The sequence below is a fragment of the Pezoporus flaviventris genome, unplaced genomic scaffold, assembly GCF_033815535.1.
Source record: "Pezoporus flaviventris isolate CSIRO_AGI_PZ_B2104156 unplaced genomic scaffold, CSIRO_AGI_Pfla_v1 ptg000063l, whole genome shotgun sequence".
Lineage (NCBI taxonomy): Eukaryota > Metazoa > Chordata > Aves > Psittaciformes > Psittacidae > Pezoporus > Pezoporus flaviventris.
This window is the reverse complement of record NW_026892611.1, coordinates 10,049,972-10,075,055: the sequence shown is the minus strand read 5'-3', so window position 1 is coordinate 10,075,055 and position 25,084 is coordinate 10,049,972. Positions and strand designations below refer to the sequence as shown.

Below are 25,084 nucleotides of genomic sequence, written 5' to 3'. Positions count from 1 at the left end.
ATTTAACACTGGAATTACACACCGCCACAAACTCATCTAGAAAAGAAATGTTCACTGGTAACGACAGACAAGAAAACAAAATCTTTTTTTAATAAGGACTGCAGAATTTTTAACCTTTATGTAAGATCCCAGATGAAATTCTCAACATGGCCCTACAGCATTCCATCAGTCTCCACTGAAGTCAGCAATGGTTTTGCCAGTGATTTCAACATACCCAGGATTTCCCTGTCTGAGGCACAGCAAAGCTCACACTGAAGATCCAGAGATTTTAGTCCAGCAAAACTCCTGGTACTTATGTAAAGGTCTTTCGATTTGCCTCGGAAACCAGTCAGCACAGCACAGCTCTGCTACCAGGACAGAACTGGCTGCTTGGAGGTGACACAGGGTCAGTAACCATAGTGCATGATTTCACGCTCCTGTTCCCAACGCCAAGCCAAACTCACACTTCCTATGCACACAACTCATCGGTGGTTTGGGCTTTCAATTCCTCCATCCCATCAATGACAAAACTTCCAAACGACGGTGCAATGCTTCTCTATCATGGCAGATGCTGCACAGACAAACATATTAGACACTGACAGTCACAGAACCTACTGTGTGTAAGCTAATCCATAGAGAGTAATCACGGTGAATTAAAGGAAAGACTTTCATCACTGAGAGGAAGTGCTAAGGGCATTCAAAACACCTCTCAGGACTGGGCTAAAAATCTGCAATCCTGGCAAAAAAGAGCTCTCTCTGAGAGACTATAAATCATGCTTCAATTGAATGATTTAGTGAGAGTTTATCACAAAGGAAAGGAAGATCATTAGTACATAAAACAACTACAGGGTCACTGCCATCTCCTCAGGGTTTGAGGATGATGGTGAATGGAACAAAAAGCTTGAGAAATCTGGATGAAAATAGATCAACTGTCATCTCTGATATAGTCTGAAATGAACAATTTCACAACACTGATTCTTCTATTTGTTCATTAGGTAGGAGCAAGAGAGCATCAGATTTCATTGCATGAAGACTTCCTAAGCCCAGCTGAAGAATAACCAGCCTATGCTAGTGGGAAAGCCCTGTATGCAAAGTCAGATGGAAACTTAAGCATCATGGTATTTCAGTAACCGAGGTTCAGACTCATCCTGCCTGGCTCCAGGCACATAACTGGTGGCTAAGCTATGGACACAGTTCCTATAAACTTCTTTAAAAGTCAGTGGAGAACATGAGATCAATTCTAGCACCTTTTCTCACATGCTGAAACCCATATGGGATGGATCCCAGCCTTTGGGCATTCATAAACACCCACGATTTTTTCCAGTTATAACTAACAGCTCATGCTTACTGCCTCCCATGTGGTCCCTTCCAAACATTTTATGGGAATAGTCATATTCACAGTTTATAAGAGAATTCAACTATATACCATGAGAAACAGCGAAAGAATCACAAATAAACTCCAGCCTTTTGCATCCCACTTATGCCTTCTGAGCCCTACAGCTCACTTCTTCCCCATTATCTGTGAATTTTTCATTAAACACACCAATATCAGCCTAAAAATCTGGCTTTTGTCCCCCCTGGTATTGAAACCCCTGTGTTTATAACACAAATAAGGCTTGGAAGGTAGTTTTCTAGTCAGAAGTAATTCTTTGACAACATCCCCAGTGGGAAGATGACAGTGATGCCAATAGGAAAGCTGCGTGCTGAATGGGGGGAGCTGGGAGTCGTGCAGGACAGACCTCTCTGGATACAGCATCTAAAAACTGCCTTGAGTACAATTACTATAGGGTTTCTCTAAATAGATCTTTTCCATACACGAATCCCAAGTTTCTCCCTACACCTTTCTATATATTTAGCTCATTAGAAAGACTCTTTGCAGAGGTGCTAAAACAGAAAACCAGGAAGGCATACTTCAACCCTTCCAGATAAACGGCAAGACTGAGCTCCCCAAACTTCTCCAGACTTCAAAGACTTTCAGATATTGTTTAATCAATGATAGAGCTAGAAGGCCAGCTGCGCTCTTCTGTTTGTTCTTAAATGCTAATCCAAGTTTACCAAAACTGAGGGATTTTGCATCTGGGGTATTTGGATTCAGGCCCACTCCTCTGGGAACCTGTCCTTGGCCTCTCCTTCCCTCTCCTTGTCACGTTCCATCCTCCTCTCTGTTGTCCCCCATCCTTTTTTAGCACTGCCTTCCCTTCTGGTGAGATCAAGAATTGCTTTGTCGTGTTTCACGACAAGACCTCTCTCCTGGGCTACCATGCAAGTCCACTGTGTATTTAGATGTGGATGACATCTATATACTACATATGAAAGCTCTTCAGGCCATTCCTTCATAAATCTCACAACACATTTCAGGTCTCTGCAGCTTCCTGCATTGTGTTTTAGGCATGAAAATAATGAAGCTCTTCTAAGCTGATTATAGTCAAAGCTGAAATACACGAAACCTCATGTTTCAGAGACCCTTCGATACATTTCCCCCAAAGCTGAACCCACATCAATCTCTTCCCTTGCACTGCTCTGCCCTCTACTTCTTTGTGTTTTACCATTTCCTATGTTACCTTTTGTGGGAGCCTGACCAGAAACAAAGCAGCATGAGAAGAAAAACAAAGCAAAAACTGTGTTAGGTGAACAACTGCTTGGGGGCAGAACGTTGTTCGGCGCTGGCGCTCCCCAAGAACAATGCTGTTTGGCCGGTTGACTTGTGTGGCAGGAAATAACCTTTGGGAGCCCGTGACCCCAACCACTGCAGCTGAGAAAAACAACCTGGTTACAACCAGGCTTGGCTCTTCCAAATTGTACTGGGTTGCCTGCTGCCCAACAAGGGGCTGAGGGCTCCAGTGATGGCAGGCCTACCTCCAGTCAAGGCGTTAAGCAGGAGAGGAGTGTGTGAGTGCTGGTTTTGGCTTCTCCCCCCCCAGCTTTTTTCTTTCTACAGAACTAATCTAACAGAAGCAGCTTTTTTTTCTGAGCAAGTGCTTCACATATTTCAAGATTCAGTCAATTGTAGCTCTAAATCCTTTCAAGAGAACCACCCTGGGAGCACAGGCTCTTCCACAGGTTGCCTCAGCAAAGAGAATTTCTCCGTCATAAAACTGCTATTGCCATTAGGCATTAAAAAGTCCTGATTTCATAGGCTTCTGGAGTCAACACTCCGTTGCCCTATCCTGCCTCACCTCCTGGCAGAGGCATGGGAAAAGAGAGCGTACCCCAGAAGCTGGGAGGCTGGCTGGCGGTGTGATGGTTGCTTTGGGTCCCGGTTATCACAGCTCGTTTCTAACAGATGGCTCCTGCAACCACCACAGCCTTTTCTCATGCTTCTCTATCTGAGAGGAAGGAAATTGAGATTCCACCCCAAATCCCAGCACATAGTTTTGAGGATTCCCACATCTTCCAAGGATTAAGTCACCACATGTATAGCCTAAAGTGCCTTGAGGACTAGAGCGAGGAACCATTTATAGAAGGCTGTATAGGAAGAATCACTAAGAGGTTAAAATCCTTTGTAGTTTGACCCAAAGACATATTCACAAAGGGATTCCAAGAGAAGGAATGAAACAGAGCTCTGACAGTGAGGAGAAAGAAGGATCCAAATGACCTAAAAAGAGCATGTCCTTTGACAGGCAAATCAGACACAGCCTGTATCTAGCTACAGAGCAACCCATTTGTGTGTCTTCAAAGTGACAGTGCTCACCTGTGGAGACTCAGCAGCCTTGACAATATGTGCAGGTCAAACCCACTGAAAGAGAGGAGTGAATAAAGGTAATTGTCTCCTGTTTGAAAAAGCAGGATAGAATCACAGAATGGTTTGGGTTGGAAGGGACCTTAAAGAACACCTAGTTCCACCCCCCTGCCATGGGCAGGGACACCATTAGAATGATGCAAAAGGCTGAAATGAATGCCATCACCATGAACTGGAGTGACAACACTGAGCCTTCCAAAGAAATGTGAATGGGATTATCTGAGGGGCTTTTGATTAGGAGTTTGCTTGAAACTTTGCCACTACGCCTTCTAACTGCATTGCTCATAGAGAAAACATTCTATTCCCTACCCAAATAGACTGGATCCTGCTTCAGCAGGACTTCTGCTGATGGGAAGAGAAGGAAGGTCCATGTTCACGGCACAGTTCGACTCAATGCTGTGGGTTAATTTTGAAAAGAAATTTCCTACTATTTTCCAAATTGTTTTCAAGCCTTGGGAATATCGAAATTATCTCCTAGAAAGCAGGAATACAAAAGCATAGAGGAGCATGACATTATTTTCATAGGTGGAAGACAAGAGTCAAAATTTATCCCTAATTTAAAATCAGCGTTTTCAAACCAGGGATGGTGTACCCAGCATTTCTAGACCATCCTGACATACTCCTTTGACCCACCTATGAAGGCAAGCTGTGTATGTGCTGGCGGGACTCACCGGTGCTTGGGAAGCCGCAGACCATTTGCACCCTCTCACTGCCAACCTGGACACAGAGGGGCGAAGTCCAGAGGAAGCAGTTGATAATACCACAGCATGATCACGCTAGTAATCCCAACAAGATAAGCACAGATGTCGTGACCCACTTAAAAATGAGTTCATTTTCCACATATCCAATTTCAGTGGCTTTTTAGGACTTTACCCCCCTTGAAGATTTATGGGCAAATGAGTATTCAGCTTATTCTCCATCATTTTCTGCAACAGTAATGCTATGCTATTGCAAGTGTGAATCAGTACAGTCTTTAAGCCATCTCGTTTTCAGGATGACGAATAACTTGCTTTGCTAATGATCCCATGCTCCTCACAACGTTGTATTCCCTAGGAGCTGAAATCCCACACTGCATTTTATGTTACCTTGCCAGTCGTAAATATGAGGTGAAACAACAACCCCAATTCTTCATGCACACAAAAAATGATTTCTTAAATCAGTCATTCTCATTCTCATTCCATCTTTTGCAGCACCAAAGAGGGATGAAGGAATTTCAAAAGGAGGGAAAAATAAGAAATCAAGAGGCAGAAGGAGCAAGAACACAGCCAAGTATGTTTTTTCATCAAGTCATCCTTGCAATTGTCCCCTGTTCAAAAGGACCAAACCATTCAGAGCATTCAGGAGATGGTGCAGATGGAAGGAAGATTCAGAAAGATGGATGATCCCCTTCCCCACACTGGAGCTTGTTTCCCATGTACCCATGTCAGTGTCACCAGGTGCCCATTTTAAAGTCAATTTAATGCAATGCTAAGGCTGACAGTGGTAGCCTGGATTTCCTAATTCTACCTGTGCTGCTGGGTTGTTTTTTTCTTTTTCCCAAAAAATACAATCAGCATGGAATTTTTTAATAAAAAAAGGAATTCCAAACACTTACTGTAACTATTTTGATTCTACTTCTAGTACAGATAAATTAAAAATGAAAGACCTGCTTGTTTGAGGGATTTTTTCCAGCACTGGCTACTTCCCTTCCCTGTTGGGAAGCAATGAAAACCTATGCGTCAATTCCAAAATTTCTTTTACGCTGTATTTCTGTTGTCCTTTTAGAAGATAACAAATAGAAATTCCTTGTAATTACTCAGAGAAAACCAGTGATAGTCGGACTAATTGTGCTTCTCCTCTTTGAGCCCTTTTCCATGCAGCGTGTTTTTGTATGACAGCAACCTCGGCAAGAAGAACTAAACAAAAAATGCAGGTTATTTCTAAATTAGCATTACCTTCAACCTCATTCTGCCTAGGAGAAGATGACCTTTTCTTCATAAATGATGTGTTCCTTTCAGCCTAAATGTAAGTTAACTGCGATTTTGATCACAGCTGAGTACAAATTTGGCCTCTTCTCTCAACAGTGACACCACCCTCGCTGATACTGCTGCCCTCTGAAAGCCCATCTAGGCACCTGTCAATCACACCCCAATTTAAGCCACGCATACAGACTGCCCCATGCTCTCCTTACATGAGAGCAGGGATGAAGTTTCTCCAGATTTCTTGAAGGAATGCAAATATAACAGTCTACCTCAACTAACGAAGTAGCAAGGCTTTTAAAAACACATTCTCAAGCTAGACGCATTACGGTATCCTGTTTCCAAATGACTCCAATTCACCAATTACTTGGGTTTAAGCAGTCTCAACCCAAACCAGCTTTGGCACACCAAAGTTTACAGTCTTTCAGTGTTGCAGTCTTTGCCTGAGATTTATTAGTGCTTTGCACCTCCCAGGACTTGGCTCACAGGCCTGGGTATCAAAGGAAGAGAGCAGAAAGACACAGTCAGCAGCACTGAAGTACCGTTGATATTCCATCAAGGAAAGCCGAGTGCTGTTTCAGGCGAGGCATGGTGACTTATTAAACTGCCAGAGAGCAGGAAGAATTAAGGGGAAGAAAATAGGATTTTCTTTTTCTTTTAAATTGCATTTCACTCCTCCACGTACCATTAAAAATTCCCTAATGGGAGCCCCTTCCCTTTTCAAAATGGCCTTTCTTGGAAGCATTTGCTTACAGCAGCAAACACCCTCCAGAAGCACACGCTCCAGCACTTCATAGCCAATGCTTTATTCCCTCTTTCCAGCCCGAACCACCAGCCTGGTCATTGCTTCCCACTTCTCCCCAGACCACTCTCAGAGACGAGAAGGAAAAACACACAAAAGAAGCCAGGGCGAGTGATCCTTCCCGGTTTTGCCTGTGTGTGGTAAGGAGGGCCCGGCCCAGCCTTTCCGTGCGAGGTGACGGGGCTGCTCCAGAACGCAAATCCGCAGGGCTATGGCAGGTTCTGCTTTTTCCAAAACGATCTCCCCAGCTGCAGCACATTACTTGTGGCAACTTTCCTTGGATCTTAAATGGGTTTTGAAGCCATGCTGTCAGCTGCCTTCATGTCACCCCACTATATTATGATTGAATCTCCTGTTCCTTTTATAGAGTTGTTCTCTCCTAATAAAACACTAACTGCTGGTCTGAAAGTCGGCTTCGGGACCACTGCTCACGGTCTTACGATAACCTCCTGCTCCGCTCCTTTCTCGGCTAAAAAGTACGCTAGTGAAATGTGGATGGCCGAGGCTGTGTTCTTAAATATGCGTTTAGCCAGGCCCAGAAATTTGCTGTGTTTATACAATATCTTGACCCCACCCCCATTTCTAGTTATTTTAAGAGCTCATACTTTTGAACTGGGCAGTACTCCTGAACACATGAAAGAACACACAGAGTACGAACAGCTATAAATGAATATCTGCAATTCATTGCGGCAGCCGCCTACAAAGGTGATACCTTCAAGCTGTTTGTCAGAAGAAACTAGCGAAAAAGCTGTTACTTGTCAACTTTTGGATAAGATACATTGCAAAACAATATTCATTTTCTCTGGCAAACGCAAAACCACGTTTTATAGGTGTGAACTATTTCCAAACTTCAAAACTGCACTGTAAATGAACTGTGAACGGGTAGAAAAACACTCCAAGTACAGTTGCAAAGAAGAAAATGACTTCAAATGTACAGAATTAAAATAATCACAGTTTATTTTTAATACATTTAAAGACTAAAAATATTTTCACCTTCCATTCTACTGCATTTGAACAGAATCCATCAACAAGAGCTTATAAATCTGTTATTCTTAATGGGTTTCATGCCAATGTTGTGTTTAAAGTCAGGAGACTAAAAGAAAAACTACATTCCTGGGGCATAATGCTGCACAGTTAAAAAGAAATGCTTCGCTGAAATCTAACTTGACAACATTTGTTGTTAGGATTTCCAGGACTTTCATCAGGGATGTTTCTCAAAGAACCCCGTCTCTCAGAAATTGTTTTTGTCGTGGTAACAGACTCGACTATTAATGAGAAAACAGTAAGAAGCTTTAGTGTCCTAATGGATACTAAATGACCCGGAGGATCTGAAACACTTATGTGCAGAAAAAATACGTATGTGTAATTCAAATACTTGTTAGCTGGGATGCGATGTATTAAATGGGGAAACAAAATACGTGTGGAAAAACAACAGCATTTTATGCCTTAACAATCACATTAACTTTGCACAGTAAAAAAAAATATCATATCCTGTTTAATGTGACTTTTACAAATCAGAAGAAAATCAGGTCATAATAGTAGATAAATATGCAACGCCTGGAAGCCTCCGTATGTCCTCAAGACAGCGAGGCTACAAGCAAACACTGACATTTGACACAGATACAGCTGTTTAAAATATGTCTTCATCATACTCAGATGGAGATAGAGACAGAATAAAATTCAGCCAGAATAAATGTAAAGTTAGGGAAAAAAAAAGTCACCTAAAACCAGATGCTGCAGAACGTGCAAAAATGAAGATGCAAATGTAATTTTGCAAACCTGGAAGGAAAGCCCCGCGAGCGCTCACGCTTGGTCCCCTCTTCCTAAGGAGCCCACAAAGGTTGGTCAAAACCAACAGCAATAAATATTTTGAAGGAGGAAAATTCTGTAAAGTCTATTCATTTGACTTTCTGAAATGGTGCAAAAATGTTACCTACTCCCTGTACAGTTATTAGTCTCCGTAATGTAACATAACAGATACTTTCTAAATCCTTTTAGGCCTTCTCCCCCTCACTGGAAAGATCATCATTTTTTTATTTCAAAGTGGATTTAATAAAGAAAAGGAGTGCTGTTAAAGTAATACGTGAGGCTTTGACATTAAGCAGTGCAACCCTGCAGAGTCGGCAAGAACAGGGTCTCTAATCTCCAGTGATTTATAGAGGGCTCTTCCTTCATCTCTGCACTCAGGGAGGGCCAAAAAGTTTAGAGACAGGCTGGCGTCCCCCTTACTCCACACCGCCAGCTCCTGCTGGCCAGTCTGCCGGCAGAAACCTTTAACCACTTCGCTGCTGGCTTCCCTGCACCCATTAAAAGGGGTTTTATTTATTTGTATTTATAGAACAAAGTGATCTCAGAGTTAAGTAATGCCTAAGGAGGTAAATGTTTATGTCTGTCATCAGAAATTTATAAGCAGAGAAGGAGAAGCTAATAGGCAGAAAGTAAAGACCAAAACTATGTAGTGCTTGATGCTCATCTAAGTAAGCTCGGAAAAGCTCCGAGTAGAAACACATCTTAATTAAAAACTTACAAATATATACAGTTAATTTTAAAGCTAAATAACTGAATTACAGATACCAGACAGCCTATCACCAACGGGAGAAAAATGTTTGCCTTATAATGGCTGAACGTTACACAAAAGTTCAAAGAATATGTTTCTAAACACAAACGCAAGAAGCTATTAAGCTCTTGTCACAAGACAGAAATATCTCGCTTTAATGGATTTCAAATTCCTCATTTTTTAGGGAAATGACCAGTTACTTCTGCACTGTAAAAACACAGAAGCCTCTGCTACTAATCTGAAAAACGAAACTCAGTTCTAATTTGAACTCAGTACTGGGAGATTCACATCACCACCAGGAATTCAATTGGGTCAAGAGGATTAGATGTACAAAGAATAAAACTTGAGGCCTCAGTGAAGTCATACGCAGACACTCAGTCACCTTGCCCTGCGCGGGTGACCCCACGATGGAGATTGTAACCAGGTGCCTATAAAGTCAGGCAATGCGTAGGGTCAATGTACACATCTGTACCTTGTGAGTCTCCTCTTTATTTAGGCTCTAAGTTCTTCACAAGAGCAACTGCCCCGTTAGTCTGAATTTTTACTGTACCTTCTAAGTGAAACCTTGGTCTGCAATGAGCTTTTTCAGGAAATCTGAGGATAAAAATAAAGAGATAAACCCACAAGGCAACAGCAAGCCTGCAGCCTTCAAGAAACCCTCTAGTGTCAGCAGCTCTGCTCCTGCACACGTAAATACAATCCTGGTGGGTTTCAATGGATATTATATGGACACACAGACCAGATCTAGGCCCGTTTCAGATGCAATGGGTTTAATTAAGCCTTTCTCCACATACACACTAGATGGACCATTTATAGACTGTCTTCTCCTCTCCCCAGAATCCTGGCAATCCAACATAGCAGGACTCCATATAAGAACAAGAAAATCAAGCTAAAATTCATCACCATGTCAATAGGTTCTGACGTTCCCATTTGGAAGAACACACAGAGAACCCGCGAAACACGTGCAGAACTGCCCTGCACTTTTCCAGACCCATGAAGGTAGCAATGGTATCTTTTAGCTGCCACTACTTGTACTGGAAACTTTCTGGCCAGCTGAAGCTGCCCTTGAAAACTGACCCCTGCACAAGCATGTGTTGGATGTTCTAGCTTTTTATATTCATGCAAAATTAGCCCAAATTGTCTTCCCTAAAAGGCTGGGGAATGGAAATACTGACATACTAATTTCACATTCATTAACTGGCATACTGCAACCTATACAAAATATTGGCCATCAAGATGCATTATTTTGAAGTTTGCTGGATTTTCCTTTGAGTGACAGAGCTCATTCCTTACCTCCTCGCGCCCCTGACAGCCAGGCTGGGCCAGCACACGAATCTTATTAGCTGCTGGGACAGAGCACTGAGTGTTTCTGTAGGTTATTATTGGGGGGAGAGGGGGTGTGTTGCAAAACATTCACTATTCTACTTCTAGGAAGCAATCATTTGCAATTACTGCACTGCAAAGGGCAATCCTTTATTTCATTTTTACCTTAGATTCTTTTTGTTTAATCTGCTGAACAGATGCCATTTAGACAGTGATGCTTTAAAACAAAAATTAACTTAGCCTTCAGAAAAGATAATCATAGGATGTTACTTGATCACACAGGTTTTCTGTAAGCTGTTTCATGATGCTACATGCTGCCTTCTAGATGTATCAATGCACACTCAAGCAGGGCTGTCAGAAGTGTGCGTGTGAAGACCCAGAATGACTGGGTTAGAAAGCACGTGCCACGATGCTCCTTTTCTTCCCGTTTAGGAAAAAACAGCAATCGGACCCGGCTGGGTACCAGCCATGCTGTACAACCAACCGTTCTCTTACAGAAGAGCCCACGTATGAAAGGGGTTTAAAAGCTTCAGTTAAGAATCATTCTCATGCAAGGAATGATTTAGAAGCATCTTTCATCTTTTGTCATTAGACACCATTACAGCTTATTTTAAGACATGTCTTTCTTCAAGCTGATCTGCATCCTGCAGGCAGCATAGAGGCAGACACAAACTCCTAAGGAAGATGGAAGAGAAAAAACACTATGGACAGTAGGAAGGAGGCGGACTCACATCGCACCAGCTAGGTCATGCCTCTCACCACCTGAGCATGCACACAACTGGCGGCAGTCCAGGCCCTCATCCTTCTCTTCATGACTGTGGAGCAGCAGGAAACTTCTGGGGAAGGAAGGGTGCTTGAGCTGCCCGCAGATCCTGCCCTTTCCCTCCCATCTCCATGCATGAGCATGTGCCTACAAAAGGAGTGGAAACTTGGCAGGCTGGAACAAATAGCACAGTCAAGGGTCGGGAAAGGAGACGAACTGCTCCCGTTCTGCTCCGTGGGAATTACACCAAAAAGGTAACAGAAGCTGGGGAATGTGCTGCCTTTTCCATGGAGCCTCCCAGCACTGTCCCCGATAGCCCAAGAGGCAAGAATGGGACCTTCAGAAGGATGGACCATGTGGTCTGTGCAATCTCCTCTACAGATCATCTTTAGAGAGCTTTCACTTCATTTCCCAGCTCCAAACAGGACTGATCAGGGTCAGAGCCATTTCTTTAAAGCCTTCAAATTCTCTGTAAGGGGCATGGTCACTATATGCAGGCATGGTGATAAGCAGCAGAACCTGTAAAGAGGCTGAATGCCCTTCATTAGGCTCAAAAAAAGGTGTGAATAGTTAAAAATGCCTTTTTTTTTTTCAAAAAAATGCTTTTTTTTTTTACAAGACTTCATCCTATCACACTTCTGCTCCGGGTTGTCTCCGTGGAGAAGAATCTGAAATAGGAATTTCAGGTCTACAATCCCGAAGCACAAAGTAGAAGGCATTTTGATTTTCTTCTGCAACTGCGTGTGCAATAGTAAGCAGAATTGGTGACCGACCCTTCAGTCACCAGGTGCTGATGCTCAGCAGGCCCACGACAAGCTGATCTGGCAGTAAACAAGTCTTATCAGGGCACCCACGATTAACTGCTCTAACTAGAGAATGTAAATCACTCCATCCAGCAAACTGTGATCCCAATTTGCACCTCACCCAAGTCAACTAGATCCACATTATTTACCCAGCCAGGGATCCCAGTTGTACCTGCTGTCAGATGAATGCTTGCATTTAATGTAACTGTAGAAGTAACACATTTTAAAACCAGGGGTCCCAGTAAACAGCCTAGTAGGTTTTGATCAGCTTTTAACTCCATTCTCAAAGTTGTTTTCACTTTCTGATAGTGAAGGGACGAGGCTCTACATGAAACACACTTTCATTCTGCAGGGGGAAGTGATACAAGTTGGGAAGCCTCAAGTTCCCTCAAGGCTCCTGAAGCAGCAGTAACCTTGTTTTCTTTGTACAGCTCCTGGCACACATGAACCTAGTGTACAGCTGGTGCCTAAGGACACCATTCGAAAAGAAATCTGAAATGCAAATAACTTATTTAAACTATAATACAATCACATTTCTTTTTATAGTAAGCATAAATCTCCTTTTTTATAATCACATCTTATCACATACAAAGTAATTCAATAGAAGTCCTACCTTCCTACATGTTATTGCATTAAGGAAAGCAAACTTTTTCAGTGTTATTTATTTCAAGCAGAATCTCCAGGAGGCACTCTGGCTCTGGAAGGATTCTGTCCTAACTTGTAGTTTAGGATAAGTTCTTTAACGCCCATTAGGTAAGATTTGCTAAATGAGCTATAGTTGAGCTATCTGGAAGTGGAGAAAGCTCCTGACCACCCAGAGCAATCCGAGAAGTGACATGCGGGAGATATCCTGAAACAACAAAAGGACCACATCTTCCATGAGATGGAAAGAGAATCCTAAAATACATCTTACATTTTAGTAAGTGCCCACACAACTGCTGTAAACAGGCTACAAAGGAGAGCAACTTCAAGTCAACCCGGAATGAGAGGTTAAAGGGGAAACAGTAATTTGCTGGTTTGCTGCAGAGATCCCCTTCACCTACTGGCACTCAAAAATAAGCTTGTTATGGTCATTCTTGTAGCAGATATCTTCACACTGCCATGATGCAAATTCCTGTGGAGCTGCTGCATTTTGGCACTAACTTTTGACGAGGGGAGCCTCTGGGCATAGAGGAGACTAACATCTTCCTAAGAGATGATCCTGCCAGCAGCCGCCAGCCAAACCAAGCAAACAGTTAACGGTGAGGGAGACCAGCGAGCGGAAAGCAAAGTACTGCCCTACCACAATCATCCAGCCTCCCTAAAAGATAGCCAACGCCATGGCTTGTGGTTACCTGCCATGCTCTTTGTTGCACAACAGGAGATGCGAACAACTCCTAGCCATTGTGGCACCATGGTTTAGTATACTATTAGGAACATATTTTGCAACCCACATAATAAACACTTTATCCAAGTTAGTAAAACAAGCCCTTGGGCAAAAGGAGTGTAAACATCGGCACAAAACAACTGATATGTGGACAAATACTTGACAAAGTGAGTATCAAAATCTGCCAAGTGTCATTCTGAAAAGCCCAAGACTTTCTAAAACAAGCTATGCTTTTTATCTTTGGTTTACCAAAGATTATAGGCAGCAGCCAATATAGTATCAAAGCTTAAACCTCAAGTCACTGCAATCTCTCTCCGTCAAAACATTTCCCAGGGTTTTATTAGCACTGACAATGAAGTCAATGGGAGAAGAATCTGACCAAAACCAAAATAAAAATGTCACACACCATATTTTGCATGGAAAGAGCAAAAGACTTGTGAGACAGTATCACCTAGCAGGGAACCAGCCACCTGGAGTCTATGTATTACCCATTCCTTCCCCAAGAAAAGGCTGATAAGAAAAATAAGCTAAAAATTCCCATGAAATTCAGGAGAACAAAACAAAACGAGCCTTCCTGTTCACAAAAAAGCCAAGGATTAGACGAGCAGATATCGATAGGCCAAAGCTCAGTGTGTCTGCAACAGGTACCAGGGAGAGAGATTAAAAACTTCTTTTCAATAAAGGGTTAGGGCTTTGAAAACCAGCTGGTGATCTGTCAGCAAAACTCCAATCCCTGTGTTCTGAAAATCAATTCTGAGATCTCCAGGAGTGATTTGGAAAGGACACAATAAACTACTGCTGTCAAGCAGAAGGATGTTTTATGCATCAAATTTAATGGCAGTGGAGAACCCTTCCCATTACATCTGTGCTTCTTTACCTGAGCCATGATTTACCAACAGTGCTAGCGACTAACAGCATCATGGTGCCAATCAGGAAATAGCTAAAAACATGCTGAAAGGAGAAGTTGTTCCAGCCAGCAATGATCAAAAGAAAGGTTCAAACAACCCCCTTAGAGACTCTTCTGCCTCTCTCCATTTCTGCTCTAAAATAGTGACTGGTAGTTAAATGTTTGTTAGTGCTAGAAGACAAAATAAAGGCTCAACGCTAAAGGACCACTGCTGTGATTGTTGTTACCTAGAAGAGGAAAACAACATGGAGCACTGACCACGGCAGATCACCTTCTCTTTCTCCCAAACTGACGTGAATGGGTACGCTGGACATCTGTCTGGGCTCATTCTGGACGTCCACTTGGTACCAGTGTTGGTATTCAATGAACAGCACATACCTGCCATGGACATTCCTAAACACACGTCTCCACTGATGAACCACTTGCCTGGAGTCCTGTTACCTCACTATACCAGAAGAGAAACGTGGCAGTTACAGAGCAATTGTGCTGCTATGTGCTGGGTGGTCATTTTCAGGTGAGAGGAGGGGCACAGGAGGAGGAAATCCAACCTGAGGTGAGCCCATGCTGCTCTTCACCAGAGCCATGAATGGCGCACTGTGTTAGCAGATAAAAGGAGGATAGATCACAGCAAAAACCATTCTTCCTGAACAAAACTCCATGGGAACCACAGTACCAAACAACAGGCTGACAGGGAAAAGTTGAGCTTTGGATAGTTTAATATTAAAAAAGTAAAAATTACCATTTTGTTATTCTTGAAGACACAAAGAAAAAAAATCTAGGAAGTTTATAGGATGAAGGCCTGTTTTTGTGGAATGGGAGATAAAAATGTGAATTCAAGCAATAAAAGCAGAATATTTGAAGCACTATTACTGCTGAAAGCAAGTTTTTACTGTGCACCACAACCAAGTTCTAATATGGTCGTGTTGCCTTTTTATAACATGTGATGCCCTGAGATACAGCTTCCACTTTTCATCACTGAAAGACCAAATGATAATCTCTACCTTTTAACTAGAGTTAACTCTCAAAGCCCTACTCCCAACGATATCAGATACCCAAGGATCAACTGTGCAAGTCAGAGCAAGTTGTTTTTGCAGTTGTTTCAGCTCAAGGGGCTGGGTATAATTGGTTTTACTATTAAAGACCGAGGCAAAGAAGGCATTAAGCACCTGAGCCTTCTCCTCATCTTTGTCACTATGTTTCTCCCCACATCCAATAAAGGATGGAGATTCTCCTTAGCCTTCCTTTTGTTGCTTATGTATTTACACAGTATTTTTTATTGTCTTTTATGGCAGAAGCCAGATTTAAGTTCCGGCTGGTCTTTGGCCCTTCTGATTTTCTCCCTGTGTAACCTCACAACATCTTTGTAGTCCTGAGATGAACTGAATCAGCAGATTTGCTTTCTTTCATCACCACTTCAATGTCTAGTAGATTAAATTCCTTTCTATGAATGGGTGCGTGCATGTGTTATCAACACACATGAGTAAATATATAATACACTTCTATGTAAGTGATAGAAACAACATTCACTTTCCTTTGAATCAGGAATTCTTCAGCTCAAATTCCTTAGGCTCTAGGGAAGCTGAAGACTGTAACAGGTACTGCTGAAATGCAGTGAAACAGCTGTGGACTTTGGGGATCCTACAAACAAGTTTTGATTTCCAGTGAAGTTCTGCAGTCATAAGTCTCCTGGCTGTCACTGCCTGGCCAACCCACTCCACCGTGACGTCCGAGCTTGTGTGTTTATAGTATCCATAGCCAGAAGCTGCTCGATGGAGCTTCTACTTGCCTAATTACAGCTTAGCAATTATAAGCAGAAATCCAAAGTATAAAATCAAACATCCTGGTTAGCTACAGGGTGTATCTTCTGAATCCTGAATCAAGCAATCAAGTGCCTTACAGTCTCCTCTGACTAGCTCCTGCTGTCACAACCGGTGCCACGCTTCGGATGAGACCAATGGCACCACCAGCAGGCTCTGACATACCAACTTGTAATTCCAAAGTTTATTTACAAATTCAACTACACAGTTTATTCACGGCAAGAAGTGCTTTGAACTTCTAAATGGCCAAGTCGAACAAAATGGTGGAAGTTTCCCCTCTGAATTGCTAAGGAGTTTAGAGGCCGCTGGGTTTAGAAATCATGTTTCTTCATGAGAAGAAGAGGAGAGGCTGCCTGAGGACATTGTTTATTAAAGCCTTTTGTTCAATTTACAAATTGAAACAAATAATTGTGGAGACATTTGCAGCTATGGAAAAAACGTGTTTACAAAGTGGAATAAAATACAGACTAAATACATTTGGATTACACTAGATCAAAACATATGAGTTTCTAACATAGCATAAAGGGCGGTCAACACCATGAGGACAGAAGCAAAGGCGCCACTGAGTCATGTTTTCTGTAACAATCTGGTCACTTAAAACTCTCAGAGTCCTTAACATGCAAGAATCTTACAGCCACACTCACCAGTGGGGTGAGATCAGAGGGAACCCATCCAAGGGACACCTACCTGCTCCTAACAGGCAACACATTCTTCCTGGGAGGTCAGAAAGACCGCTGAGTTCCAGCTAATATCCCATAGGACTAGCTCTTGATAGTGCTTTACTTGGGTTTTGGCTCAGCCTTCCTCATGTGGTTTTACACGCAAACTCCAACAGGATTCAGGAATTGAAAAGCCGTTAGAGCATCTCACCTCCCCCTCTGACAAACGTGGCATTGCTCTCTATAAAAACACTTGTTTCGCCTTACACGTCTCACGAGGTGAGGCTGCCGCCACTTGGGAGATTATTCTGTAGCCTAACCCAACTTGGCAAACAGAGTTATTTCGCCAGTGTCCAGAATATTCTTTCCCAAATCATCAGGATCTGTGTGAGCTGACACCTCAGTTCAACACCCTTAAAAAACCCATCGCAGCCTGCTCTGCCTGCCCAACAAACCATAAAATTCCACGTTATTTTATAAAGGTCCTAGAATTTGGCATGGGGTGAGGCAATTGTATCAGACATCAATCTAGAAGAGCTCCACCAAGGCAGTGGAATTAAACCAGTGGAAAAATGGCACAAGAGAGACCTAGCGCTGCTCCTAAACATTAGCTCTAAAAAGCTTATGCAAACAACCATTTCCTATAATGACTTAATTAATAGCACGATGACAGAATCAAGCTCTCTCTGTAACACTAACTGGAATTTCCAATAAAAGATATCCATCACCATTAAAAAAAAATACAGGGAACAGAATTAAACAACCAAATTCCTCTCCTAGGTTACGAAGTACAAAGGAAAACAGCCATTACTGCAAACTGAATACGATGACTAAGGATCACTTTTGTAGCACAGAAGTATTTTCTTAACATCAGTAAAATATGTTAACTAATATTATATTTAGTTAGCTGAACTCCTCCGGGGATTAAAGGCCCGCTGTGCCTAACAAAACTTTGTCCTGAAACAGACTAGCAAATGTTATTTTAGTAGAGAGTATTTGATAGCTATAAAACCATAAAATAAAGTTGTGTTTATTGGTACAATTAATTCCCCCATAGCCCACAGGGCTACATAAGAAAATGGGGGCGATGAAGGAGTTCAGACCAAAGGGGGTGGGGTGAGAAAGGAGGGATTATGTGCAACAGGGAAAGACCAGGATTGAAGCAGTGGATGTGACTCACAGGGAACTATTATTATTATTATTCCAATTGCAACCAAGAACACCATCTCCATCTGGGCGTGCCAGAGAGAGAAAAAAAGGCAAGTGCTTCACGTAGAAGGAAACTCACCCCCAGCCACAGCTGAGCATGTCCTTGAAGATTTATAGAAGCCCACGGAGCACCAAAACACCAGTACCCAGCAAGGTCACAGCACAGAAGAACACGTCCACCCAATTCCAACAAATAGAGCCCTTAAGATAATGCAAACAGCAATTCTTTCCCACCAGCCTGCATTTGTTAAAAGGTTTTCCAGCTAAGAATAATCTGGAGTAACACGTAAGAGAAAACAACATTCTGCGATGGAAGAAACATATGCTTGAGATCATGCTAGCATGTTAATTGTGGTTAATATGCGAAGCAAATTAGCAATGTAAACAACACTAACACTCAGAGCCTATGCAGTGACTTCCTATTTTCAGTTTTACAGCTTTGGCATTGATAACCAGCAATTGCTTACAGTTGCCAAAGGCTTCTCCTTCACTTCAAATATAGGTTACTGTGTGCTAATGGATAGCAAATGCTTATAAGCCAAAATATCTTGTGCCTTCACCTTGAATTAAAAATAATAAGAAGAAAAAAGGCACTTGAGGACAATAAGATAAAACACAATTTTAGGCCACTGTGCACTAGTCTAACCAACCCCTATATATAGGGCATGATAATGGAGAATCAAGTCAGCAGTTTACTGTGAATACCTTCAGGATGCCTCTGGGATGTACATTTTGTACACAAACAGCCATAGATCTCCAGTGATTTATGCACTGATTGACAGAACTGAAAATCACCTTTGGTGTAATGAGCTGTTCCCTAATGCTAAAGGAATTTGGCCTACAGAGACCTCCTGGTTCCCCCAAAGCCACGCAAGAAGGCTTGCTCCAGGTTAGATGATGATTTCCCCCTTGTTATGTCCCTCCCATCTCGATCAGGAAGGCAACAGAACTTGCAGCAAGTGTGATTTGCATTTCCAAGGGTGATTTACTGCATATAAATAATTTTCTCAGATCTGAGGAGTGCCTACAGTTGTGATGAGAAAAAAGGAGAAATTTATAATAAACAGCACATAGTGTTTTTCTATTCCTTATCTTAAATTCCAAGCTGGATTAAATACATGAGAACTTTGCTAGCCCCACCTCTTGTCACTGATTTGTGATCACTACTCACTATTCCCATAGGACAGCCCGCGGAAGGACCCCAACCAAGCAGATGTTTTAGACATTTTATTTATAGAAACCAAAAAGCAGCCAGCCCCCAAACACTCTGTTATGAGACTGGAAACAGAAGCTACAGGTGGCAAAATAACACACAGACCTGCCAAAACCATAAGGTAACAATGAGATGGGAATGATGATTAGTCTGGAAAGCTATAGTCACACACGCTTCAGCAATGGCAGCGTCCTCAGATAGTTGCCAGATTGGCCATGGGCTCAGGTTAGTATTTGTATTAACCTGAAAAAAGGAAAAGTTGTCAGCCTCAATAAGGATCAGACCAATGCTGTGCTAGGTACTGTGCAAGTAGTGAGACAAAAGCTCTTCTCAGGAGGGCTTCCTTCTAAATTATGGTAAGTATTTGTATTATTATTACAAGTAATTGAAATTACAAGTAGTGTTCCCAGCACAGCACCTCTGAACAGTCCTCAGCATTGATGGGGATTATCAGTCTGCTGACAAAGCCCGTGCTAGCAACAATTAATATGCAGGAAGAATTGGTAAATGGTGGGTTTTATAAAACAAACCATCATTTGATGAAGTCACTGCATTATTTCAAAAGGTAAAAAATACACTTGTGGGATGGAAATAAACACAGCATTTTAAATGAACCTAATAACATGAAAGTAATGAGTTTGGAAAACAGATGTGGGCAAAAGAAAGCAAAGGCTCCAATACACTGGGAAGGCATGATAAAAAAATTTACAAGCTGTTTTGAGTCCCGAATAAAAGGGGTAATCAAGCCAGGCTGAGTTATAAGTGGGAAGGGTACAGCCTCCTGCAGCAGAGACTAAGCAGAACACCTCGCCCTTCTGCACTGTATGCCGAGGCTCTCCCGTGTTGCTGGAACTCCAGGCTGATTCTTGGTTCGGCAGTTCGTAACTCACATCATGCACAGTACGGCCTCGCCACCCTTTCTTTTCCCTGCATTTGTTTGATCTTTTGCATTCTGCTGGGGCACTGAACTGCTTGCGTGCTGCTGTCACTGACAAACGTTGGGGCAAGAGGTGAAAGAGTAAGTGGGGGAAAAAAATCAAATCAAAAGGTAATGTAATATCCTAAAGAAAGATACCTCTCTGCAAGACAAAGTACACACTGAGATTATTTCCATGATGCCCCGTTGCCTCTCCTGTTAATCATGATTTATGGTAACATCTATGCAAGGACCCATCGGTTAGCGAAACCATGTTACTCTGTACAAAGTGGCTTCTCAAAATGGCACTGTGAGAAAGCTCTCCTCTGCAGTTGTTTTACTTTGCCTCTGAAAGCTTTCAAATTGAACTGCTAAAGTTCAGCCAGCATCTAATTTTAACCGTGAGTTCCAGGAGAGAGTAAAGCTGGTGGGAAGATTACAGAGTTCCTTGAAGCTCTGACCTACAACAGGAAGAGAGTTGTCAGCCTTCATGTCTCTCACTCTAAATCCCAAGGGAAACAACACTGGCAGAATGTTTTATAACACGTTCCCACTGTAAAATTTTGCATTTGAGAAATATGATGCTTGCTCACTCCTTCTCCTAGACCTTTGGTGTGTCAGTAAAAACAGATGACCTTAAATGAGTAATTTCAGTTTTGCCTTTACACCGCAGTTGGGATACTCAGAGTTCACAGGGTTCTGTTTACAAAATCACAGAGAACTGATATTACACAAGAGCAACACACGCACCCACACCTTTAAATTATTAGCAAGGACCTGGCAGCTTGTAGCAATGTAATAATGCTTTTTTTCTGCCTTCTCAGGTTAACCGTCGAAGTCAAGAAATGCCCACACGGAAGGCTGCAATCTGTGCTTTTCATAAGGAAGGCTAAAAGGCTTCTGTCAAAGGGCCAAAAAGCAGCATCTGTTAAAGAGCTCAGGAAAGAGAAATTAAAAATAAAACAATTGGATTATGATCTCTCAGCTAATGAAATCAGATACTTCTTTTTTTCTTCAGGCCACGGATTTTAGACAGCACACAGTGGTACAATCTGTAGCAGTCCACATTGCTCCTAACTGCCCGAAGGATCACCATTTCAGGTGTTGCACAACGTCAGGAAGCAAAACAGGAATACAGGAGAGAAACTGAATACGTTTTCATCCTGCCAGTGCAGAATGGCTTTCCTGACAGTAATGAAGGTGTGGTGACAAATAACCAATAACTGTACAGGATATGAATAATAAATACGGGAAAACTGTTATTCCAGTAATAGGCCTTCAAGTCCGCAGGCAGCTGAAGGAATTCAGTCACCCTGGAACAGCTTAAACCCTGATTTTTCTGCTCCTTCTCACTTCTCAGCTTTTTCAGTCCCTGGGAACGATCACCCGAGAGCTGAAGCCCAACAAGGCAGAAGCAGAGGAACCCCTGCAGCTCTGAGCAAACCCACATCCTACCAGACACCGACACGGCCCTCACGATGTGTGGATGGCCACTGGGGGAGCAAAGGCAAGAGTGGCTCCCTGAACTTCCTCCTCTCCTCTATTCCTTCGGATAATGAAAACCAGAAACACCATTCAGGGACTCAGAAGCATTCTGAATGATCCAACAGTTGTTACAGACCTCATGTTATCTGCTGCTGACCCTAAATTGAGACGTCTGCTAGCCAGGGATGATGATTTTTGCGCTCATGAATAATTAGTTTTGCTGGTTTTAAGAAAAAAAAACTTATCTTTTAATCAGAACCTAAATGAAAAATGCTAAAAGCTACTCCCTAACATCTGCCAGTTTAGCATAGATTTAGAAATAAAAATCAAGAGGTATAGTCTCATCTCAGGGAATTATGTGTTCAAATCCTCATTTATGGAGATGAGAATGTAAGTGTTAACATTCAGAGTCTCCTGCTGCATATCCGAGGCATTAGGATGGCTTAATGAGTCACTGTCTGAACCCAATAACAAGTTGAAGTTCCTCTCTCCCATACACGCATGCACACATTTAATTTTGTGTATAATTACTCAGTTCTGAGTAATGACAATTTATTAGATTTTCCCATCAACTGTACAAGTTGCTAATGTACAACATGTTACTAACCCTCCCCGCTCTGCCCAGGGAAGGCAGGAGGCACCAGTGTACCAAGTGTTAAACGTAACCATGCATTTTATCCCCCATCTCTCAGTAAAAATATTTCTGAAGTGAACTCGGTGGCTGTGAAAAGCGGATTTTTCTAACCAGGAGATCCATTTCTGAGGGTGTGAGAGTGGTTCGATGGCCATGCTCACAGCCTGTACAAATGAACAGCAGCTATTTATACAGCACGGCCGAAGGACAACTCTGTCTTGAAGGAGTGGCTGGAGAGCAATCATCTTCCCTTTGCATTTAATAGAGAATGTACTGCCGTGGCATTTCAGATAAAGATTCTCTGCCATATTATTCTATTTAATGCCTGGTGGGTTTCCTGGTGGGTTTCTACAGAGCTGGCTGCAGAGAGGTACCAAAGAATCCCACTGTGTGCTGGGTCCACAGGGCAGAATACAAAATAGCAGTGGAAAAGCCACCAGCAGTGCCAGCAGTATTATGAACTGAACTAAATATACACCAAAATGCCACTCTGATTAGGTAAAGCACCTGGGTCACATAAGCACGCAAACAGGATTGCTGGGCTCACTGGGATGTCCTCGCTTTGATCCACCAGGCAAAACCAAATCTAAACAGTGCCTATGGCTCAACCAGTCCCTCAGAAAGCTGGGACAGCTGAGTTCAGGGAGATGGAGAGGGAGAGGAGGCAAAGCCTGTCCAGCAATACACGATTTAAGGCTTCACTGGAGATTGCATGGCAAGTTCCTACACTGGTAAGACTTAGAGAAAGCTGATACACCTTACCAGCACTGATTAAACATGCTGCATTCCCCCATTGCTGCTATTTAAAAAGCAGCGAGATTATCGTGCGGAGGGAATACGTCAGGATGAGAATGAGGATTCATACAGTTATGCTGAGAAGGAATTCCTTCAGTGGATAAACTAAAGCCACTCGCGTGGCAGGAGTGGAGCTCAGGTGCCCGTCCAGCCCCAGCAGCCTCTCCAAGTGCCCATTCCACAGCCTGAGGCACCTCGACAGCTCCCCTTGCCCTGCACAAGCACAAAGCCCAGTGGCCACCTCACCCAGGAACCCGTGCTCTGCTCCCACATCCTGCCACCCAGAAGCCTGTTAAAGTCAAGGCGACCTGCAGCCTCAGGGCTCCCAGCCCGGCCATGCCACCGAGCCACCCACAGTTCCCTGTGTGTTTAATACAGAACTCGCTGGGACAACCTCCTCATACATACTCCTTGATTCCTTTACTGAGAGGTACAGCTCATGCAAGGCCTATGGGATGGTGAGAGGATGAGCTTCCCAAGCGGAGGGCGCGATCCCTCTGCCACCAGCGGGCTCTCTCTGCATCCTCGCCCCGCGGAGCCGGCGCTGCTAACTGCGGCAACGGGACCGAGCGGCCGCTCCATTCCCATGCTTTTTTTATTTATCCATTTCTATTTTAATAAGCAGCCTGTTCCCTTGGCCCCGGCGTGCCTCCCTCCCCTCCGGAGCCCTGGGTTATGTGAAAATGCCTGTGCCAAGCGGCGGAGGCGTGGTGGAGCTCCTGGCTCGCCGTGACATGCTCCTGACGTACTGTGTGGTCAAGGAGCCGGGACTGGGGGGCCTGAACGAGGGCCAAGCCTTGCACTTCAGCTTCCTGACCTGGCAGCCATTCAGAGAGACCCTGCTAAGTGCTATTTCCTAAATACACTAGCTTTTCATAACAATCTTACCACATTGCTTTCCTTTACAAGCTCTCTTAAAAGAGAACTGGACTCCTTCTGGTTAATCTACACAGACTGCATTTGGAAGCCATCAGAAACTGAACTGTAAACAAAACGTTATTAATGTGTTGTAATCTGCCCTCAATGTTCCAGATGAAAAGAAAATGTTTTATAGTTTTGGAGTATACATTTTAATTGCCTTTTAAGAGTGCATATACTTTTAGTGCTCTCTGTTATAAAACTGCAGTATCTGTTTCTTGATAACTGTTGAATGATCTCAGCTATTTTTATTAGGTTTTCTCCCCCACCCTGGTCCCCTTCCTTAAGCTACCACCACTGTAAGGCTTTTTCAGACCATTCCTGATATTAGCCTGGCAAACGGTTTCAGTCTAAGATAAACTCCATTATAAACAACTCTTTACAACATCCCTTCACTATAAAACCACTCCAATCCAGAAAATTAGTTCTTTAAATGAACTTAGAACCCAGCTACTTTTGGTAAAAATCTGATCTAAGTCAGGGCTAACCCAAATTCCCAAACTTCTGTCCCTTCCCTGCTCCATTTGCTCTTGGTGCCTCGTTCCTGGTGTGGCTGGGAACACTTGGCTCGGGGAGGGATACAGGAACTGGGAGCAAAGCCGCGCTGGCGAACCTCGCAGCAGCCACTGGAGATGTTACGGCTGCCTCTGTCCCACCACGGCTGCCGGAGCTGGCAGAAGGTGCCTGGCAGCATCTCAGCCCAAAAGGCACTGGGAGAAGGTGGATTCATGGTAAGATCCTGCCTGAGCTGAAAGCCCTGAGTTTCCTCACAATACAATTCCCTGCTGGAAGTGGGGAGCAGAGTCTACAAGGAGGTTTTACTGCACTGACTCGCCTTCCCTTGAAGCAGACGCTGCCTTATACAATAAGGTCTTTAAGTACTTCTGGGATAAATGGGAAGGCGATCACAAAGTTACCTGGCATGCTTTCTGGGTATCTTCTTACTAGGAAAGTACTTGATAAAATAAACAGAAATCCAGGGTCATAAAACTGAGCACGGGTTTTGTTGCTCATTAAGCTGCAGTTTCAAAAGATAAAAGGAACCCTTAAAAATACTCTATTTCAGGAAATATCAGTCATCTGGACATCACTGTTATCGTATTTGTATCAACAAATGTGCTAGAAAAGAATGGCTCCAGCTACCCAGTTTAGCTGTGTACTCCTTCAAATACCAAAGCCTGCTTTCCTACGATTTGGTTCCTACACACCTTCACCACTAGTTTCTTTTCAACATAATTAAC

General features: G+C 43.0%; 1 protein-coding gene across 11 annotated transcripts in view; it reads right to left on the bottom strand.

Moving 5' to 3' along the window:
- Window positions 1-25,084, bottom strand: part of BCAS3 (BCAS3 microtubule associated cell migration factor) — a 361,836-nt gene that overhangs the window by 71,903 nt on the left and 264,849 nt on the right. The gene's annotated exons all lie outside the window — the stretch shown is intronic.